The sequence below is a fragment of the Apis mellifera genome, linkage group LG5 (assembly GCF_003254395.2).
Source record: "Apis mellifera strain DH4 linkage group LG5, Amel_HAv3.1, whole genome shotgun sequence".
NCBI classification, from domain to species: Eukaryota; Metazoa; Arthropoda; class Insecta; order Hymenoptera; family Apidae; genus Apis; species Apis mellifera.
In genome coordinates, this window is record NC_037642.1 from 12,336,744 (window position 1) to 12,357,447 (window position 20,704).

Sequence of the window (20,704 nt, forward strand, 5' to 3'; positions counted from 1 at the left end):
AAAAGTAGTCCTCGGGGGGACACGAATCCTCTCCCTTCGTTTCGTTCGCAAGTAAGTGACCGTAACAAATGCCTTCGAGGCAATCGAGCCTCGGACACGCCGCAGTTCCCAAAGGAAATATATCGCTTTGCGGTTTTCTTTCATCGCCGCGAAATGTTTCTTCCACCCGTCCCCCCCCTCCTCTCCGTTCCACGACTTTTCGAGACGCGCGAAAATGCGCTCGCTTCGAAAAATTCGCCTCGGATTTCGGGCAGAATGACGGGGAGAAACGAAGAGAAGGATTGTCGCGGGTCGTTTTTCCGTTCGAAACATCGGCGAGACATCGTCGATCGGGGGGGAGGGGGGGAGGGAAGGATCGATTCGATGCTCGTCGCTTTTTTGAATTTTCTTTTTTCGGACGAGGTGGTGGAAGATCGATCGTGCAACGAGTTTCTCTCTCTCTCTCTCTCTCTCTCTCTCTCTCTCTCTCTCTCTCCAGAGATATTTCCTTTGGGTGATTTATCCGGTGAAAAGGTCATTTGTTTCTTGTCCTCGAATCGGTTTCATTACCGATTCTCACCCCCGTTAAATTGTAAGACAAAAAAAAAAATAAAAAATCGAAGAATCTTCGTATAATAGATTTCTCCTCGAATTTAATTTAAAATTTCTTCGTTTTTTTTTTTTTAAAAATAACGCATTTCATTTTTCAATTTTTTTTTCCCTCCTCGACCTCGATAATAATAATTTTCTTCGAGCGAGAAAATTTATTTCTCCAAAGTAATCGACATTCGTTCACTTCATTAAATCGTAGAAAAGGGGAAAAAAAAAAATATCAGAGAATCTTCGAGGGGATAATTTCTTTTCGAAATTGCTTTAAAACCTTTTTAAGCTCGTTTTTTCTTAAAATAATGCATTTCTTATCCGTTTCGTTCCCCCCCTCTCTCTCTCTCTCTCTCGACTTCGACAACAATATTCTCTCGCTCGAGAATTTATTTTCAAAGTAATCAGCGCCCGTTCCCTTAATTTTACTCGCGCCTCTTTCACCGTGAGAGAGAACATCATTGGACAAGGTAATCAGGATCGACGCATCCATCCCGAATTATTCGTTCATCCAATTAAAACGGGGGATAGAATCGGTAGAAGTAAACCTTCCATAAAAGAATCTCGTTAAATTTTTATAACTCTCCCTCCCCTCCCTCCTCCTCCCCCTCCTCCCGCCCCCCGCCCCCGCCTCCTCCTCCGTTATCAGGTTCCATTTAATCAAATCCACTCGACCCACAAACAATATAAATATTCCGCCTCGCCAACGTCGATTAATCACTGTAAGCGGGAACCAATTAAACAATTTTAAATTAAACGATGAAATTGGGGGGGGGGGGGAAGAAAGTTGATTCCATCGATGAAGCTTCGATATAGATATATATATATAAAATATTGTATACATCTCGTAAACCATTGCGTAAATGGACAGGGAAGTAAAATTATTCCTCGAGGGGGAGGGGGGAGTGAAATCGAAACACGGTTAATTGCTTCGAGAAATTTCAGGGCAGGTCCCGGGGGCTCATTCACAACTGAATTCCTGGCTCTCTTTCCAAGAGTTGCAAGGGTCTCTTAATTAATGTTTCAATCATGGATGACGTAATAATAATAATATATATATATATATATCGTGGATTAACATTGACAGGTTTAGAATATCCGATGTATAATTTCTTACGATATTTCCTCTCCTCCTCTCGAGAACAATTATTTACGCGAGAGATATACGGCTCCGTTTATTTTACAAGCGAGACGTGTTACGTTATGTTCATAGATAATAGGAATAATAGGAATCGACACGTGACTCCACGTTCGAAGAGATTACTTTTCTTATCCCCGTCGAATCGATTTATCCTATGCCAGTCACGAGATATTACGGTGTCCGTCTACCAATAGTCCGAATAAGCGAGTAACACTCGTTAAAATTTCGTTTATTGACCCTTTCCGCTCGAACGGTGACTCTCGGACCACCGCTCGATTCGATCCGGCAATTCGAACGGCGACAATATTTATTTACGTTTGATTCTTTTGAAATATCACGAATAGGATTCCTAAGCTCTTTACGTATAATCTTGTGAACCGTGGAATAATATACTATCGAATATGCGATGTTGGAGTCAATGAAAATGGAAATATTATTTTCGAAGTTTTTTTTAGTTTTGTAAGCGTGAAATACGACGGTGAAATTAGTTCGAGCGAGGATGAGCTTGATTTTTCGTTTCGTAATTTCGTTGAATAATAATAACGATAAAGAGAAGGAAAGTAACGATGAAAATAGAGACGTGATATAAGAAGAACGTAGAAGGAATGAAAGACAAAAATATAGACTTTAACATTCGACAAATATTCTTTCGTTACGCGTAGTAAACGTACACAAAATATTAGGCTAGAAACGTTTCATACAAAGGATCACGCGTGACGTCAAGAGCGAGCGGGTGGGGGAAAGTCACGTGGTGTTGTTGGTTCGGCCGAGCGAGAAAGGCCTGGAGTGCAAAGAATTAATAAACCGAATTCTATTCGTTCTATTTCTTTTTACGAGTCGAGGATACACGTACAGTTTGCTACATCCCTTTCCATATACCATATATATATATACATATATATAAAGAGAGAGATAAACCAATTCATCAAGCGGGAACAAGTTGTATTGTAGCAAATATTCAACGAAAATTTGTCCCGGAGCGGCATTTCCCCGTCTCTCGTCGTCTTAGGAGAGGAGGAGGAGGGGGTTGAAGGGGGGGAGGAAACTGCAATTTGCGGCCCGCTAACGAATGCGACGTTCCCGTCACGGCTTACAAGGGGGATTCCTCGGCATCGCGTCATTGTTGTGCGCGACAATGGCGACGGCCAACGCGCGAACAATACACGCCCGCGTGCGCTCAGCCAGGAAGAAGAAGAAACTCTCGGGAGCGCGAGCCAACCGCGCACAAAGCTTCTTACCGCGTCTTACCGGACGTCTTGTTGCGTCCCGTCGCATGGACGACGCACGACGTGCCGCGGGAGAGAACTTGTTTCAGTCACGCGGACTTTAAGGCGCCTCCCTTCTCAACCGACCGAACCGCTCCTTCCAACCTTCGAACGCGGTTTCTTCTCTTCCTCTCTTTTCTTCTTTTTCGTCAGATTCGCGAAACATCAAAGATTTGCGGATTTTTAGGTTAGTATTTTTTTTTTTTGGGTTTAAGGCGAATTTTTAATTCCGATCGAGATAAAGTACGTATAAATTTTTGGAACTTCTTAAGGCGAATTTTCAACCGTGTAATAATAATTAACGGGAACGGCTCGTCCGTATAAGTCAGATGCGAGGTTTAAATTAGAAAAAAATTTTAACGGATAAAATTTTGAGAATGTAGAGAGTACAAGTGTGACTTTAAGGCGAGTTTTTAATTGTTTGATTAACAAATAACAAGAACACTTCTGTATTTGTCTAATGCGAAGTTTAAAAATAGAGAAGATTTCAAATTATAAATAGATAAGATTTTGAGACAAGAGAATAATAAAGTACGACTTTAAGGCGAGTTTTCAACGTGTGATAATTAATAAGAAGGCTTCGTCTGTATAAATTGGATAATTTTCGTTACAAATTAAAAAAGATCGTAACGAATGAAATTTCAAGAATGTGGAGAGTGCAACTGCGACTTTAAGGCGAGTTTTCAACGCGAGTTTTTTTTTTTTTTTTTAATTGTAATCGGGAACGGCTCGTCTATATAAGTCCGAGGTTTAAATTAGAAAAAAATTTTAAATGATAAAATTTTGAGAATGTAGGAAGTACAAGTGTGACTTTAAGGCGAGTTTTTAATTGTTTGATAATTAACAAGAACACTTCTGTATTTGTCTAATGCGAAGTTTAAAAATAGAGAAGATTTCAAATTATAAATAGACAAGATTTTGAGACAAGCGTTAGGGAATAATAAAGTACGACTTTAAGGCGAGTTTTCAACGTGTGATAATTAATAAGAAGGCTTCGTCTGTATAAATTGGATAATTTTCGTTACAAATTAGAAAAGATCGTAACGAATGAAATTTCAAGAATGTGGAGAGTGCAACTGCGACTTTAAGGCGAGTTTTCAACGCGAGTTTTTTTTTTTTTTTAATTGTAATCGGGAACGGCTCGTCTATATAAGTCCGATGCGAGGTTTAAATTAGAAAAAAATTTTAACGGATAAAATTTTGAGAATGTAGGGAGTACAAGTATGACTTTAAGGCGAATTTTTAATTGTTTGATAATTAACAAGAACACTTCTGTATTTGTCTAATGCAAAGTTTAAAAATAGAGAAGATTTCAAATTATAAATAGACAAGATTTTGAGACAAGTGTTAGGGAATAATAAAGTGCGACTTTAAGGCGAGTTTTCAACGTGTGATAATTAATAAGAAGGCTTCGTCTGTATAAATTGGATAATTTTCGTTACAAATTAGAAAAGATCGTAACGAATGAAATTTCAAGAATGTGGAAAGGGCAAGTGCGACTTTAAGGCGAGTTTTCAACGCGAGTTTTTTTTTTTTTTTTAAATTGTAATCACAAAAATTACACAAAAATTTCTAGACGAGTGAGATTCGACGAGGAGCAAAAAAAGACCCGCGAGTGCAACCTTAAGACGAATTTCCAATTTTTCTTTCGATCATTGACGAAGATTTCTGGCGAATGAAATTTATTTATTTAATAATTACTGCTGCAAAATCGAACAATTGGGCGAATCAATTAAGTTTCAAGATCATTTCGAAAAACAAAACGTTTTCGAATCTCGTTTTCCAGATATTGTTTCACCGAGAAATCGACGTTGGCCAAGTTTCCACCCTTCCACCCGGTTGCCTTCCAGTCTCCTCCTCCTCCTGCGAAAATGCTATTTTCTCGGGAGCTCGGTGTTGTCGCTGCTTTATACCGAAACGGATACACAGGATTCAGCTCCATTCATGTAAACTGACTTCCCTTCAAATCCCTTTCGGCGTTCCCTTCTTCGACGAACGCACACTCGAACGTACAATGGACGTGGAAAAGAGAGAGGAATATCGAAATCAAAAATCATGAAAAATCAAAAAAATAAGGATAACTTTAACAATGGTTAAGCATGGTAAAAATGCTGTCCGAAAATACATATCATTGAATAAACGAAAAAAGGGAAAGAGCCGTGTAAACTTTTCGTACATCGCCCCTTTAATACATTTTTCAGTTAATCCGCTTGGCGCGGCTCCGCGAACCGTGCGTAAACGTGCGGGTGAACAATTTTTCATCTTTTTTTAAAAAAACGAAAAAGAAGGAGGGAGAGGGGGGAGAGAGAAAGATGAAACGAGAAGGAGTAGGTTTGTCGCGCGTTGACGAGGGCGAAATTCCCCAACTCGAGAATAATTTTTCAAGGAGGAATGGTAGAATGTATAAATCCGCGTAATCCTCGCGTGCGGGGAAATTGCTTGTCCTGAATTTTCCTTTACTTTTTTCCAAAAAAAAATCAAACAATACCCTCCTCTCTCTTCTTCTTTTACTTTACTTTTCTTTTCCCGATACGATACCACCGTACTCTCCACTTTTTCTCTTCCTTTTTTTTCCCTCTTTTCCTTTTCACGACGGGAGGAGAATGAAAAAAGCTCGGGGGGGAGGGAAGCTTGTTTCTTCTGTTTTGACGCGCTTCCAGGCACGGGGATTCGATTACAGTTCCTTAAAAAGACACGACACACAGTCTTTTTCAACCTTTCTCCAACCTCTTCTGGCTTTTCGAAACAGAGAGAGTGAGTGAGTGAGAGAGAGAGAGAGAGAGAGAGAGAGAGAGAGAGAGTGAGTGAGTGAGTGAGTGAGTGAGTGAGTGAGAGAGAGAGAGAGAGAGAGAGAGAGAGAGAGAGAGAGAGAGAGAGAGAGAGAGAGAGAGAGAGAGAGAGAGAGAGAGAGAGAGAGAGAGAGAGAGAGAGAGAGAGAGAGAGTTCCTTTTGCCTTTCAGGCGAACCGTTAATCCCGCGCTTTTCGCCACGCCCACACGCCCGTAATTACCACGACTTTCGCTTTTTTGCGCGCCCTCTGCCTGCGCCCACGCGAATGATTTTTCCTTCGCGCTCGCTTCTTTCTCCATTTTGAACACGCGGCAAGAAAAGAGTGGGGAGGGGAGAAGATCCTGCGCCGAGTTTACTTAGTTTCGAGAACACGGAATTCGCGTCCCTTTCACGCATCATTCTTGAGGAATAATAATTGCGAGATATTTGAAATTTTGTATCGAAATTATCGAAACGTAATGGAAAATGGAACGAGAGAAATTAGGAAGAAATACACGCTTTTTATACTCTTGTTTAAGCAAGTAATTCTTTTCGAAAATTCGTTTTGAAATTTCTCGTCGAAATTATCGAAAATGACATGGCAAATAATTCTTTTCGAAAATTCGTTTTGAAATTTTTCATCGAAATTATCGAAAGGCGGGAAAATGGTATGGCAAGTAATTCTTTTCGAAAATTCGTTTTGAAATTTTTCATCAAAATTATTGAAAGGCGGGAAAATTTCGTTTTAAAATTTTTCATCGAAATTATCGAAAGGTATGGCAAGTAATTCTTTTCGAAAATTCGTTTTGAAATTTTTTATCGAAATTATCGAAAGGCGGGAAAATGGTATGGCAAGTAATTCTTTTCGAAAATTCGTTTTGAAATTTTTCATCAAAATTATTGAAAGGCGGGAAAATTTCGTTTTAAAATTTTTCATCGAAATTATCGAAAGGTATGGCAAGTAATTCTTTTCGAAAATTCGTTTTGAAATTTTTTATCGAAATTATCGAAAGGCGGGAAAATGATATGGCAAGTAATTCTTTTTGAAAATTCGTTTTGAAATTTTTTATCGAAATTATCATCGAAATTATCATCGAAATTATCATTGAAATTATCATCGAAATTATCGAAAGGCGGGAAAATGGCATGGCAAGTAATTCTTTTCGAAAATTCGTTTTGAAATTTTTCATCGAAATTATTGAAAGGCGGGAAAATTTCGTTTTTAAATTTTTTATCGAAATTATCGAAAGGCAGAAAAATGATATGGCAAGTAATTCTTTTCGAAAATTCGTTTTGAAATTTTTCATCGAAATTATCGAAAATGATATGGCAAATAATTCTTTTCGAAAATTTGTTTTAAAATTTTTCATCGAAATTATCGAAAATGATATGGCAAGTAATTCTTTTCGAAAATTCGTTTTGAAATTTTTTATCATCGAAATTACTATAAAAATTATCATCAAAATTATCGAAAGACAGAAAAATGGGAAGTAATTCTTTTTAAAAATTTTTTTGAAATTTCTCGTCGAAAGTATCGAAAATCGGGAAAATGACATGGCAAGTAATTTTTTTCGAAAATTCGTTTTGAAATTTTTCATCGAAATTATCATCGAAATTATCATCGAAATTATCATTGAAATTATCATCGAAATTATTGAAAGACGGGAAAATGGCATGGCAATTAATTCTTTTCGAAAATTCGTTTTGAAATTTTTCATCGAAATTATCGAAACTGATATGGCAAATAATTCTTTTCGAAAATTCGTTTTGAAATTTCTCGTCGAAAATCGGGGAAAATTAGAAAATGGAAACGAGAAGATTGTCCGGGAAATGGAACGGAGAAATTGGGAAGGAACACACGCCTGTCACACTCTGTCGCTAGTGTTTTTGAGTCGAGACTGATACCAACAGCCGGTATCTGGTGTAATTGGTAATTAAAATTCCAACGCAAATGACAACGGACTTACAATTACTTTCGAGACGAATTAAGGCTGGTTCCTCGTCCGCGGGGAGGGGGTGGCGAAATTCCGTGGCGCAAGATTATGCGAGGTTGCACTGGTTTCGATGCACTTTGCCACTTAGAGGCCACGAATAAACCACGAGGAACGAGTAACGACCCACGCAGCTGCTAACGCGACCGACATGAGCAACAGCGCGTACTTTGGATCCCCCCCCTTCTCCGCTCTAGCCATCCTTCTCCATCTCTCTTCACCGACTCTTGGCTAGCCTTTCTTCTCCCGCCACCCCTTCTCCTTCTCCTTTCTTTTCTTTTTCGATACTTTTCACGGGAGAATTTTCTTCGAAGAATCTGCGCCTGTTAACAGGAAGAGGAAATTCTTGACAGGGAGGGTTAATAATTAATTACTTTAATTTTCTCAACCTATTTAATTTTTTGAAGAATTTTTTGAAGAAAAGATGAAGAAAATGATTCCTCGACGCGAAATAAAATTATTTTCTTAATTGCGCGGAATTAATTATTGCCATCGATTGATGATTAATCATCAATTCAATTTTATTCACGTTACAATATTGATACGAGTCGAGCAAGATAAGCTAGCAAGTGTATAAATGAAAACGGGAGATGACTAGGTAAATGTTTTATTGCGTTCAAGATATTGTTAAGCCGGGTGATGAGTTAACAAGTTATATTGTTTATCGAGATGGATTAGAGCGTAGCTAGGGATTTAGAGATAAGTTTGATAGTTTGGTTAATTGTTCATCACTCGGTTGATTACTCGAATCGGGGCCACGAGTATGAATACGAATATATTTACTCTTGAGACGATTTGTTCTTTATACCTAATTTTATAAATAATTTTAATTTAACAAAGGCACAGAGATAAATTTAAGATTCACTTCGCGCTCAACTCTCGATGTCGAATGAAAATCGATAAAATCGAATAAATGTCTTAAAGTATAAAGTTCCAAAGTATCGAAAGTAAAAACAATGTAAGAAATCTCCTTCTTCAACTTTGGCTTCTTGAAAGATGACTACTACCTCGCTAGAATAACTATCAGATTCTACCACGAAATTGCCGTTTTTCGGTAGTCGAAAGAAAAACGATATATATTTTATTCAATCCAAATCAACTTTGTGGTTTTAGACGCGAAAAAATTTTTCGAATACTGCTTTCGTTATAACTTTCTCCAATGTCGAATATTTTATTTTTTAAAAACAATTGCAAACGAGCGATGATCGGTTGGTGAAATATCTTAGTATAATTTATGATGTCGAATGTTGTCACGCAAAAGAATAGGTTATGGTGTCTCCTTGTTTCAAAGAATTATTCTTTTTATTATTATACCGTAACGTTTTTCATCCGATGGTTTCAGTATTTGTTTAGAATTTTTCATTAACATCCAACTATTATCCAGATCGTGTACGAAGTTATAATTCAATTATTCAAAAATGAATTTCTATTGTTCAGAGCTTTACACTTTCAAACACTGCAACTTTTGATCCTCTGTCGATCGATGCGGTATCCACTTTTCCAACTTTTTCACTTTATCCATTGCATCCAAATGTCTAACTGTTATTCGAGATACATGCTCCGCTTTCACTTTATTTTTCAATTTATCTTTGTTTTGAACATGAATTTTTGAACGATCCTCTCACTTGTAGAATCTTCTTCGAAAGCTAACCTAATATTCCGATATGTATCAACCGCGTAAAACTCGTACTGGAATAATATTCCTTCACTTGTCGAAAAACAAAAATTAAACTAACACTAAAAAAGAACTTATTACACGAAAGAATAAGAGGATATATAAGTTAAGCAGAATTTACATTTTATTAAGAAAAAAAAGAAAACTTCGCGTTTTGAACATTTCTCCGTCCGCGTAAGAAAGAAAATGGTATCGTAGACGAAGCATCGGTAACAGAGAATATAGAACAGCGTGTACATCCTCAAATTACAATAGTCGAAGCCAGCGCCGTCCATCTACCATTGCGTGTATATAAACATATATACATACATACATACATATAGTCGACACTCGAAACTTTCAGCAACACCGTGCGATTCGTGGTTTATTATTAACCGCGTTTATTATTAACGGCACAAGTACAATACGTTGTTCCTCCGTTCAAATATCCGCCGAACTTTCTCCATTCTGCGGTTGTTGATTTACCGCAAAATAAAGAGAACGGGAGAGAGAGAGAAAGAGAGAGATGGAGGGAGGGGGAGAAAGAGAGAGATGGTGGTGATGCGGTAGTGGTTAAAGGGCAGCGATTTCGAAAGCTAAATGTTTATTGACACGCCCGAGGCGATAGATCGTACGTCCAACAACGCAATCCTTCACCTGGTGTCTTTGCCAGGCTCTTCCGAGCCTTTGACGAATTGTACGAAATGCGCGCGCGGCATTATCGCAACACCGCTATCAATTATTTCCAGGATTGACGCGTCTCTTCGACGTTCGTTTCTATTTACGTACAGCAAAAATATTCTTACTTGTCTAATGCTAGAATTTCATTATTATTTTTTACGTATATACGTGGATTATATGTGAAGTTATTTTATTCGTTGGAATTCGATCTAAAAATTTAACGCGTTTTATTAAAGAAATTTTTTCCATCGAAAAAAAAATATCAATTATCAAGTTTTACGCATAATTTTTATTAAAATCAGAATTTTTGGATAAGATAAATTTTTTAAATTGTAAACTAGTATACGAATATTTTCTGAAGTCACTGCATATGAAGTAAAGGGAAATTGTAAAGGAAAGTTTAATATATGCTAATATAAAGTTCATCGCAATTGGCGTTGCTATGAAATTATAAACAAGTTTGCCTTGAATCGTCCTTTCTCTTTCTTCTATTTTTTTTTTTAAGGTAGAAAAAATTAAAAATGCATCTATTTTCAAAATAATTTTACTTTTCATCATTCTCGAAAAAAACTGGCATCTTCGAAAAAATGAAATCCAAAAAAAAGAAAAAATAGAAAATTCACGTCCAAGCAAGGACAAAGAAGATATGATTATAAAATTTTGAAAAATTTACACGTCGATGTGTTTCGATAAGGTCATCGTCACAGTGAGTGAAACGGGGACGGAGAACGAGTTGCGTAAACTTTCAAGATCCGAGAAAAGGTCCACCATTCTTCAAGAGAAGGAGGCATTGACGAATCGATCGTTTCAACTTACCTCGAGACCATTTGTTATTCGCTGTATACGGGACCTGGTGTTATTTTCTCGTAACGCGGCAAACTTGGAATCGTAATTTCAGCTGGATCGCAGTTTCAGCAAAGGCAAAGGCGCATCCATTAGGAAATTGGGATTAGGAAGAAACCTAAACCGGGCTAATTAGCCGAATTGGTTGGAACAAGTTATCCGACAATGCGAACCCAAAAACCTCGTGTCCATCCTTCGAAAGTTATACCGTGGGTGCATCCAGTTATTTCGCTAATGTTCTCGTTAGATTTTTCACTCGTTTTTTTATCCCACTAACTTTTTCACCATTCGGTGGAATCACTTTTGCTCGAAAAGTAAATTTTTTTACTATCCTTGTAGAAAAGATAAGTGGAACGAAATACAGTAATCGTTATCTTCTCTTTTTATAATTTTAAAGAGAGAATATTACCTACATATATATATATTTGTTCGAATAATAATATTTTGTGTGTAATCCACATATACAGGGTGTCTATCTTGAATATTGCCGTTATTTGTAGTAATATAGAAAAATGTTGTATACAAAATTTGCATTGTATAGAGGGAGAGTATATATTATACATATATATATTTTTACATATATATTCATAAATTCGTTCGAATAAAAATATTTTGCGTGTAATCCATATATACAGGGTGTCCATTTTGAATATTGCCGTATTATTTATAGTAATATGGAAAAATGTTGTATGCAAAACTTGCACTGTAATAAAAAGGGGCATGTTGTGATCCTCTATGCCTTCATCCACGCGTACAAACATTTTTTGCATAAAACTTGCATTACATAAAGGGGGCCGTATTGCGATACAAACATTTTTCGCATGGATGAAAGAATAGACAACGTATATATATCCATGAAATCGTTCCAATAAAAATATTTTATATATATATATATATATTTTTTTTATTCCAATAAAATATTTCTTAATGACTTCTCGATTAATTAATATTATCCAAAGTTTAATTATCGAACCGAACACAACACGATTTTCTAAAAATCACAAAAAGAAAAAACGATTCGTTCAAAAAAGCCACAAAACGGATCGTGGAAGACACATGTGGGAAGTTGCATCATTCGTTGCATCGCTCGTTTTATCTCGAATTTATCCTCCTTTGAAAACGAACGAGCAACGTAAATTCCGTTCAAAACCTGAACCCATATAAGCATCTTTTCCTCTCTCTCTCTCTCTCTCTCTCTCTCTCTCTCTCTCTCTCTCTCTCTCTCTCTCTCTCTCTCTCTCTCACACACACACACACACACACACACACACACACACACACACACACACACACACACACACACACACACACACACACACACACACACACACACACACACACACACACACACACACACACACACACACACACACAAAGGAGAGAAGGGATGGCAGAAAAAGGAAAGATAGAATCGGATCGAAACGAGAATCGATTTATATTTGATCGATCGCCCGTCCCTTTTTTCGCTCGTTCGTCGTTCGTTCGAGCCCCGACACGTTGTTCGATCGGATCGAACGATACGAACGAGACGAGAACAATAAACGAGGAAAGGCGCGAGATGAAATTTATGGCATGAAAGTAGCCTCTCTTAAGTAGCTCGTTAATAGAATTATGCTAGATCGATACAGGGATGGCGAGTATCTGCAGCACTCTCTTTCCAACGCATTTTTTCCTTCCCTCCAAATGTAATAGATTTGACGGTGATCCACTTTCATCGAATTTGGCCGTTCGAATACCTCCTTGCATTTCATCGGTCTCGTTGAATCACAACTATTTTTCCAATTCGTTCCGCTTCGATTGAATTTTAAAACGAATGAACGAGTTTTGAATTAAGGGAATTTCTTGTTGTATCAATAATAAAATGTAATGGTTTCGTGTAATATTGCGTTGAATCTTGTATATTTATGAATTGGACGATTCTGTTTTGTCCGTTCCTGTTTTTTGAACCGTGTTCTGCGTCGACACGGTGAGGTTAAAATAATGAAGGATACATCTGTATACGTATACTCTTCTTCATTCCTCTATTGAATGCATTCTTTCTTGCTATATTCTTCATTTCAATCAAATTATTTCGTAATCTATTCGTGGTCACGTTATATAAAGGTATATCTTTACGTAAAATTATTTAAATGAAAAAATACAATGTTATAATTACAGATTAGGTAACTCTTGTTTAGAAGGAAAAAATGGAAAAAAATAAGGAAACTGATCATCGTGAGAGATAATATCGTAATTACAGATTATTAAATAAGTAATTTAAATAACATAACCTTTAAAAAAAAGTGATAAAGATTAATTCTAGTTGCAACATTAAATCTTTATAATCCTACATTTAGTTTGAATAATCAAAAAATAAATAGAAAATAATATTCGTACTTTAACAATAACGAAATTGAACAGAAAAGTAACATTTATACTTACAAATTTCATAAATATATTCTTTGAATAATGATATACATTCCTGCAGTACAAATGAAAGGGAAAAAAATGATGATGCAAGTTCGATCGCAATCCTAAACTGTCCAACGCTTTCCATTTGTAATCATGGCTGCAGAAAAATCGTGTCGTTAGATATCACGTGAACTCGAGTACGAGCCCTTAGGGTTAATGCTGTTTGTTCGCGCGCAAAGAGAAAGGAGCTTTGCATTTTTCTATCCTCCTCTCTTGTGCCATTTGTTAGTCTCCTTGATAGAGGAGCGTAAAGAAAAACTCGGCGAATATTTCCACTTTCCTCCACTTTGCGCACTGTTCCTTCGACAGAGAATGAAAATTATGAACATAAATAAATATTAGGTGTGCAAGTAAGATCCTTTTTCTTTTTTCTACGATCGTGACTTCTCACCGAATTCCAATTACTTTACCGTTGGTAGCGCCATCTGAAAAAGCGTTCTTTTGTTTTCAAGAAGAGTCGCGACGAGCGCTTCAAGAGTTTTCAGTCGTGCAACAATTTTAAGCAATATGGCGAGGAGCGTCATACGCGTTACTGTTTCCTTTTTGTCTCCTAAGCATTCCAGCTTAGGAGATCGGCTGTTGAAGCTACTGAAATGATTTGTGCGCAGCATTAGGAGAGAAATCTTACAGAATGTGCGAAAAGTGATAGTAAAGATTCAAAGCTGGAAATTTTAATTTGGAAGACGACGATCGTTCAGGTGCATCGAGAAAGTTCTACAACGGTGAGTTAGAAAAATGGTGGCTCAATGCGAGAAGAAAGATTGGAAGTCACCGGAAAAGCGATGATTTTCTATATTGTTCTTTGAGCCTCATTATGGTATTTTTCTCGACTTTTACTTTTCATCTCTTTTACTCCTTCTCTAGCAATAGTAATAGAATTTCACAATCAAATCATGAAATTATCGTTAATTCATTATTTAATCTAATCTAACCTAACCTAAATCTGAACTTTTCGCGATACGAAAACACTTACGATTGGACATTTACGAAGCAATTTTCTGTTGGAACTTTTCACTGAAGACAATATATGATGAAAGAAGGATTCAATGATATATCAAGAATGTACGAAAAATAGAATCTTGCGATATAATTTCGCAATCGAGGCGTAAACGAACGAATGGTAAATATTTTAAATTTTCCTAATTTTATTCTCTTCTTTTGTTATCTTCTTCCATCTCGGCGACAAAAGTCGAAAAAATATCGATCTTCTCGTTTTACAACGATTCACGATCCCTCTCGAGAAATTTCCAACTTTTGGAATCTCTCTTTGTTCGTCTCGTAACTCGGCTACATTTCATTAACACCGAGTAACAATTGGATAATCTTGTACCTCATTTATGCAGTAAAATTTTAAATTTGGGAAAGAAAAAGAGGACAAAACTTGTTTGCGCACTTAATAATTTATCACGGCACAGGGAAGTAAATTTAAACTAGGGTAGGATGTGTAATAATTTGAATCGCGCATGCGCGTACGTGTGGTTCGAGAGAAGACGGAACGGAGGTCTCGTGTGATTCGAAACCGTGTAAATATGTGTTTGCATTACAGGATGGAAACGAGAATGTAAAGGCGAAGGATTGCCTTTTTCCTTGCTGTTGCTCGTGATGGCGCGCAGTTGCGCGTAATTTTTATTAGCGTTATTAGCGTTACAACAGAGTCAACAGGGAACGAAAAATTAATTGGTTGAAATTTCGAATAAACCTGCTTTATTTATAATCGCTTTGACCGCACTCCCACGTGCAATGCAGCATGCGTATTAAAATACGCGATATATTCGCTCGACGTAATCGTTATGAATTGATAAAAATGCAAAATACGTTTGTTCAACGAACGTATACAAAGGTAATTGAATATAATTGAATATAAGATAATAAGATTTGAGAATGTATATATTATATATCTTTCCGTTTTACACAGTTGAAATAATATTTATGTTCATACATTAAACAGACGATGCAGGCTGATGCTGCAAGGATAATAGGAATTTTTGAGAGAAGAATTTGAAAGGATCCTTCGAATTGTATATATTTGTTAGAAACAATTCGGCGTGGCTGGAGTGTTCCTTGGGACTTGAGACGATATTTTCCAGCCATCGACGGCAATCAGAGTCATTCTTGAGGGGAATTATTGCTAATACTCCTCAGTTTCCTGGAAACAGCGGACTCTGAGGGCGATGTAGCCCCTCACTCTCATTCTAGAATTTACTTTAGATCGAGGATGCTCAATCAGGGAACCGGTCCACGATGTTATTGGTCGCTTGTGCACCTTATTGAAAACCTTGATCTCGCGACTGAGCATGGAGGAGGTTTTAAAGGAACGTTTTGAGAGAAATGAATTTTGGAACCCTGTTAATGTTGAAACTTTTTGAATTTTAGAATTGATCTTAGAACTGATCTTGAACTTTTTCAACTTTAGAATTGTTTGAATCTCAGAACCTTTTTAATATCAAAATCAAATTAATAATTAAATTAAATTGAATTCAAAATCCTTTTGAATTTCAAAAGGAAGGACTTTTTGGATCTTAGAACTCTTTCAATTTTAGAACTCTTTGAATCATAGAATCCTTTCAACATCAAAATCTTTTGAGCTTCAAAATCGTTTGGACCTTTTTGAATTTTTCAACTTCTCACAAATTAATAATTAAATTAAATTAAATTCAAAATCCTTTTGAACTTCAAAACTCTTTGGATCTTAGAATCATTCTTTCAATTTTAGAATTGTTTGAACCATAGAATCCTTTCAACATCAAAATCTTTTGAGCTTCAGAATCGTTTGAACTTTTTTCAATTTCTCACAAATTAATAATTAAATTAAATTAAATTCAAAATCCTTTTGAACTTCAAAACTCTTTGGATCTTAGAACTCTTTCAATTTTGAACCATAGAATCCTTTCAACATCAAAATCTTTTGAGCTTCAGAATCGTTTGGACCTTTTTCAACTTCTCACAAATTAATAATTAAATTAAATTAAATTCAAAATCCTTTTGAACTTCAAAACTCTTTGGATCTTAGAACTCTTTCAATTTTAGAATTGTTTGAACCATAGAATCCTTTCAACATCAAAATCTTTTGAGCTTCAGAATCGTTTGGACCTTTTTCAATTTCTCCCAAATTAATAATTAAATTAAATTAAATTCAAAATCCTTTTGAACTTCAAAACTCTTTGGATCTTAGAACTCTTTCAATTTTAGAACTGTTTGAACCATAGAATCCTTTCAATATCAAAATCTTTTGAGCTTCAGAATCGTTTGGACCTTTTTCAACTTCTCACAAATTAATAATTAAATTAAATTAAATTCAAAATCCTTTTGAACTTCAAAACTCTTTGGATTTTAGAACTCTTTCAATTTTAGAACTGTTTGAACCATAGAATCTTTTCAACATCAAAATCTTTTGAGCTTCAGAATCGTTTGGACCTTTTTCAACTTCTCCCAAATTAATAATTAAATTAAATTAAATTCAAAATTCTTTTGAACTTCAAAACTTTTTGGATCTTAGAACTCTTTCAATTTTAGAATTGGAGAACCATAGAATCCTTTCAACATCAAAATCTGTTGAGCTTCAGAGTCGTTTGGACCTTTTTCAACTTCTCACAAACTTCAGAAATCTTTCAACATCACAACTTTGGAACTGTTCGAATCCCAGAGAAGCCTTTCAAAACCAGAATTATAAAACCCTGTAAATTTATTAAATGTAAATGTAAACCTTCATTAGCATACGAACTTTGCTCTTGATTTAAAATAGAACTTCATCAAATTTCGTAATAAATCAAATTTCACTCGCCGCTCATAGCTCCATAGGAAACAGGTTGGTGCTTACCAATTTATCCCTAGCTGTATAATTAACCTCCGCCCCCCCAGTTCGACTCGGCTTCGAATAATCAATTATTTATCAAAGCACGTTAAAATCACCCGTATAAGCAACGGGGGCAAGGAAAAGAGGAGTGGGAGCAAGCAGAGCAAGCCGACGGTAGGATGCCGAACCATCTGTCCGCCATTTCTACGAGCATCGACGACGAGTGCTTCTCACCCCTTGCTTCCCGTATTCTATATAACCAACCTGTCCGCCATTTATTCCAAACGTATTCTCTCCGCCGAGTGTACATTGTTGCACAACTACGCCTCTCGAAAACGACGACGCCCCCCCCCTCTCCTCTCTCCCCTCCCCACCCATCCCCACCCAGCCATCTCCTCCTCGAGGCGGTTCGCCTCATTGTTGGATTCTCTGGACGAAATTGCGATGGGATTTGCGTTATCATCCATTAGAGGGAAGAGACCCTATACACGGCCAAGTCTTCGCAGCCGCTTCAACGGGGATTATAATAATCCGAGGGATAGTTGGAGGGGGAGGACGGAAGGATCTTTCGCGCGAAAACTTATTATTAGTTTATTATTATTACGCTAGGCGGTGTGTCGTTCCGTTTCTCATTCGCTCGTTCGCGACTCGGATGAGATGGTTTCGAATCGAAACGATTATATATATATATATTTATTCCGAATTGTACGAAAAATCTCGAAAAATCTTCTTGCGAGCGAATGGAGCGAGAATGCATGGCGGAGGAAGAAAATTAGAGAAATTCGTGAAAAGGGATTGAAAACGGTGTTCCATCGATTTATCTCGTTCGAGGGGGGAGGGGGGAGGGGGTTTGCTGCGAACTATTTTCTCGAAACTTTTCACCCTCGTTTCCTCTGTTAAGGTGTTCGTTCGGTTTTCGAGGGAAAAAGAAGAAGAAGAAGAAGAGGAAGGGAAAAAAAGGTTTTTCATCATCACGGATTCGCAGAAAATTTCGCGAAGGAAAACACGCGATTCGATCCATCTCGTTAAGCGAGTTAGGGATTCCGTCAGGGATTCCCCTTCCTCTTCCAAGGATTTTAAAAACCGGTCCCCCAACGAAAGCATTTTTCCCTTTTTTTTTTTTTTTTCCCCTCCCCTTTTTTTAGGAAAATTTGATGCCACCGGGCGAGCCTGCTAGGATTAATCTCGCCTTCTCGGGATTTTATCGTGGCGGAGCTTTCATAGACGAAAGCTTGGTTCACTCTCGGATTAAAGAAAACTCGACTGCGAAAGGGGGATTTGGGATGATAAAAATTTTTCACAAAAAATTCTCCATCAAATCTTCTCGAAAATCCGCTCAGGACGATTTTGAACACTTGGAAGGGATGAAGCGTCGTTTCGAAATAACGACGCACCCTTCGTCTTATTTCTAGTTCGAACCGAATTGGTTAGTTTACGCTACGTTGAAATCCACGCGCCATCTGTCTCGAGCAACGGTAATCAACGATACCGAATTTCGCGTCACAGTTCTTATTATTAGGATTAGTACGTATTGGACAGTCAGCGCGCCAATCACCGCAGCAACAATCGCCCACGTGACAAGAGGAGGCGTGGCCAAGACCGACGATACGATTTACCATTGTCGCGAAATTATTACGAATCGTTGAAATTCGGTGGAACAAAAGTAAAAAGAAAATTTATCTTCTTTTTCTTTTCTCTGGATCCGTGGATTGAACGCGATGCGTCCATGAGAGGGAAGTTGTTGAATGGACTAGCGACCTGGTGACCTGGATATTTCTCGTGGGGAAACGCGTGCTACACTTGATTCCAGGGGATCGCGTCTAGCGCTTGTCTGAAGTTTGGGATAGGTCAGTGAGACGAAGCGACAGAGGACGAAGTAAGTAGTAAACTTTCTTTACAAGACGATATTTCGAGAACCGGAAATCGTATCGCGATGAATCGAAAAACGTTTTGAAGAGTAAAGTTCCACGCTTCTAACGATCTTTCGCTCGTTAACTGGAAATCATTATTTTTGGAGTTATGGCGGTTCAAAGTATTCCTAATTTTAATGGTTATTAAAGTAAACGATTGAAAATCCACTTTTCTTTAAATGATATTTTAGGAATCGGAAATAATATCGTGATAAATGAAGAAGCGTTTTAAAGTTCTATGTTTTTAATTATCTTTTATTCGTTAATCGGAAGTCAATATCTTCGGAGTGGTTCAAAGTTTTCTTCAAATTTCAATAAATAACGTGAATTTAATAATCAACAACAATATTAACCCTTATGTAACGAAAATCATTGGACCAATAACTCGTACACAATACATATATATATATATATATACGCGGCCATAAATTATCCTTCCCTACCCATCCTTCGAAATCGATGCCTTGGAGATAAATCAAAGTGGACAAAGGTGGCGTTGCGGTATCCCTGGAACGATGAATAATCATGTGCGAGATAGCAAATAACCGGGAACGATGGGACGATAATGGGCGGCTGGAATCTCGCGTCTTGCCTCAGCTCGATAATGGTTAGTTCATTTAGACGAAGATTCCGCGATGGAGGGAGGAGGGGTATCAGCCTCGAGGGGATTTCCACGGATTTTAATTAATCCGCCGCAATAATGGGGCTGTAATGGACGAGATCACCTACTCGCTTACCTTTCCTTCTTACCTTCTGTTCCTTCCCTTTCTCTCTCTCTCTCTCTCTCTCTCTCTCTCTCTCTCTCTCTCTTTCTCTCGTCCCCTCCATTTGGTTTTCCCTCCCCCCTTTTTTTTTCTCGTCGAACATTTCTGCTCTTTTAATATGTCGTTATTAGAAGGGTCGGTGAGGAGTGAATGATATTTTTTTAACCCGTTCGGGAAATGGGAACGAGTGGAATTATTTATTCTTGTTTTTATCATCATCGGAGAGAGATTTTAATCGAGAAATATTCGGGGGGATAGATTTTTAATTGCGATTAATTTTCTAGAATCAGGGATCGTTCGATTGGATAGATTATCTATCTATCTATCTATCGGTGGGAAGGATTTGAAAAATACGATGGATTAATACATGTTGAATATTAAAAATACGAACGAGGCGGATACGAATGGATGAATCACCTTTGCTTTAATAATCTAAAATCCTCGTTAAAAAACTATTCTTTCCTTTCAAAAAAGAGAGAGAGGAAAAAAATTAACGCGTTGGAAAAATTGGAGAATATAAAGCAAGGTATCGGGAAGGTTGTCGTTAATTCGGCCGGTAAAAATTTAACGGTGACCATTATTGCAAAAAAATGTGCGCCAAACCGACGGAAAGTGCCCATTCCGCCGGCCAATTAGCCTTGAATTATTATCGCGGCAACTGAGCTTGCGATTCTACGAAAATGGCGCGTGTAATCCCTGCATCTCGCGTTTCCTTACTCCTCCCTCTTCCTCTCCCTTTTTCTCTTCTCTTTTACCAAGATAACCAAAGAGACAATAAAGTTTCGTAAAACGGAGAGATTACTCCTCGAGCTTTTTTATCATCGTCTGGATATTCCAACCTTAAAAAAAAAAAAAAATACTAG

General features: G+C 37.2%; 1 protein-coding gene and 1 long non-coding RNA gene across 4 annotated transcripts in view; both read left to right on the plus strand.

Annotated features, from left to right (window-relative positions):
- The window catches only part of LOC408862 (prolyl 4-hydroxylase subunit alpha-2), a 323,379-nt gene that overhangs the window by 103,033 nt on the left and 199,642 nt on the right, over positions 1-20,704 (plus strand). The gene's annotated exons all lie outside the window — the stretch shown is intronic.
- Positions 12,290-19,396, plus strand: LOC107964433. Its single transcript, XR_001702923.2, has 3 exons — positions 12,290-14,494; positions 14,921-15,214; positions 15,323-19,396. It is a non-coding gene; the product is annotated as an uncharacterized LOC107964433 (long non-coding RNA).